This window comes from Callospermophilus lateralis, chromosome 15, assembly GCF_048772815.1.
Source record: "Callospermophilus lateralis isolate mCalLat2 chromosome 15, mCalLat2.hap1, whole genome shotgun sequence".
Classification (NCBI taxonomy): Eukaryota; Metazoa; Chordata; class Mammalia; order Rodentia; family Sciuridae; genus Callospermophilus; species Callospermophilus lateralis.
The window spans coordinates 33,449,378-33,451,866 of record NC_135319.1 but is presented as its reverse complement, the minus strand read 5'-3'; the positions used below and the strand labels follow the sequence as shown (position 1 = coordinate 33,451,866).

Sequence of the window (2,489 nt, the reverse complement as noted above, 5' to 3'; positions counted from 1 at the left end):
TTTAAATACTGCCCTTCCATCCTTTCTTTGTTTTTTAATTTATGAATGTCTATTATATTTATGTTGGGCCTTGTTATTCTACTCTCTAAATCTCTTATCTGCTCTTAAATTTTTCTTGTCTCTTTGTCTTTGGGCTGCTTTCTAATTTTCTCAGATCTATCTTCCACTCTGCTAGTTCTCAGTTGTATTTAATCTAATGATTAATTTACTTCTTGAGGGTTTTAAAATTAAATCACTCAATAAGATGAAAAACTGCTCTTTTGACAATGGTAACTTTTTACCAGAGATAATTTTAATACCTGTACTTCTTAAATAAAACTTATCAGGATATTTCCTCCACTTCTTGACAAGATCTAATTTACAACCAAGCACTGTTTTTGTTTGTTTATTTGTTTGTTTTGCTTTTTCATGTGCTTCCTCCCACCCATTCACAATACAGACCAGGCCCATGTCACTGGCTGAGTTGTGCACGGGGTATGTTTGCTCTATCTCCTTTTTCTATACAGTCAGTCTAAGGACATAGCCGGTGGTAAGCATCAGGAGGCCTGAATACTGCTTTTTAACTTTTTGTTTAGAATCATCTTGCTCAAATCAAAATCCTAAAATTGTCTTGTCCCAAAATTCCTCTGGTGTGTATTCTCTTTTACTGTAGGAAACTAAATAAAGCTAACTTGTTTTTGACTATAATTATGTTTCTGATCTTTGGGTAATATCTTTTAACAAATTGTATTTTTATTATCTATATATTCTATCTGGTGTGTTTGTAATTTTGTTTTTAATTCTGACTGTGATTTTCTTTCCTATGCTTTCTATTCTCTTATTATAGCTTTTAATTATTTTAAACATATTTAATTTTATCCATTCCAGCTCTATCTGATACTCTTAGTAACTGAAGTTGTGGAAATATAATCCTACAATTTGCTAATTTTTGTTGAAAATGAATTGCTTTTCTATGTATTTTATAATTTCTTAGTGTAATCCCATCTTTAGTTTGTGACTGTGTCTTTTCAGAGTGAATCTGTGCTTGTTTCTATTCTTCTAGGTGCACCAAGGACAATACCATTCCAGTAATTTTTTTAGTTGGCTGATTTTTCAGTTATATTTTCCATAGGATGCAAAAATACAATTCACGCTTTTTAAGTGTGTGTATGTTTGTATGTATGTTACTAAAGATGGATCCAGGGGTTACTCTACCACTGAGCTACATCTCCAGACCTTTTTATTTTTTTATTTTTGAGACTGGATCTTGCTAAGTGGCCAAAGCTGGCCTTAAACTTGCAGTCCTCTCATCTCAGCCTCCTAAGTATCTGGGATTACAATTGTGTGTCACTATGCCCACCCATCTCCTTCTAAAATATGCCCAATAAGATTTTATAAATGTTCATGTTTATGTAAATGTATAAATTTATGTGGAACATTTCCATCATCTGGGAGGTCTTATTCCAGGCCAATTTTCAAGATAGTATGTTATTTTGGGGATTTCTAGAATAGGAAAGGTATGAAGTATACATGTGAGCCCCCTAATCTCATGAAGTTTAAAACTAGATCATAACTTTTCCAAGGAGACTTTTAAAACAAACAAAACTCTGAATATGGTCTAAGTCAAATAACCTTCCTTTATTATCTACCTCTTACCTACTAGGAAGACTTTCCCTCCTAGTTCAGTCTTTCAGTATGAGTGTAACTTTTTAATGTTTTTGGTATTTTATGGATGTCTTAATTACATATTTCTCCCTTGTATGGCCCTTAGGTCTCAAGTCCTATCCTTCATGGGCTTTAAACACAAACTCCATGGTCAACAAACCCCACGATGCTGCTGCTGCCTCAGTTTCAGCTGCTAGGCTTACTATTCAACTTTAAGGCCCCGATTCCCCCTTTTTTTTTGTGGTACTGGTGATTGAACCCAGGAACATTCTGCTATTGAGCTACATCCACAGCCTTTTTTATTTTGATACAGGGTCTCATCAAATAGCTGAGGGTAGACTTGAACTTGTGATCCTCTTGCCACCCATGTCTCTATTATTATTATTAGTTATTGGGGATTGAACCCAGGATTCTTTACCACTGAACTACATTTTATTTTGAGAAAGTTTCTCTCCCTAAATTGCTGAAGCTGGCCTTGAACTTGTAATCCTCCTGTCTCAGCCTCTTGATTCACCGGAATTAAGGGTGTACATTGTGTCTGGCTCTACCCTTTTTGGATTCATACATTTTGTTGAAGTATAATATAAGTGTACATATAACTTAATATCTTTTAGAGAGTGAGCATATGTATGTAACAAGCACCTGGATAAAAAGAATACTACTAGAACTTTCCTAGTTTCCTTTCTAATCACTACCCTCTCAAGGAGAATCAATATTCTCACTTCTAACACTGTAGGTCAATTTTGTCTATTTTTGAAATTTACACAAATCATACAGTGTGTACTCTTTTGCATCTATCTTCCATTGTTTATCATTACATTTGTGAGGCTCACCTGCTACATTGC

At 34.3% G+C, this 2,489-nt stretch overlaps 1 non-coding gene across 1 annotated transcript; it reads right to left on the bottom strand.

Moving 5' to 3' along the window:
* Nucleotides 1-414: 414 nt before the first annotated feature.
* On the bottom strand, nucleotides 415-546 carry LOC143381668 (small nucleolar RNA SNORA51). The gene has a single exon (XR_013088843.1). It is a non-coding gene; the product is annotated as a small nucleolar RNA SNORA51 (small nucleolar RNA).
* Nucleotides 547-2,489: the final 1,943 nt, after the last annotated feature.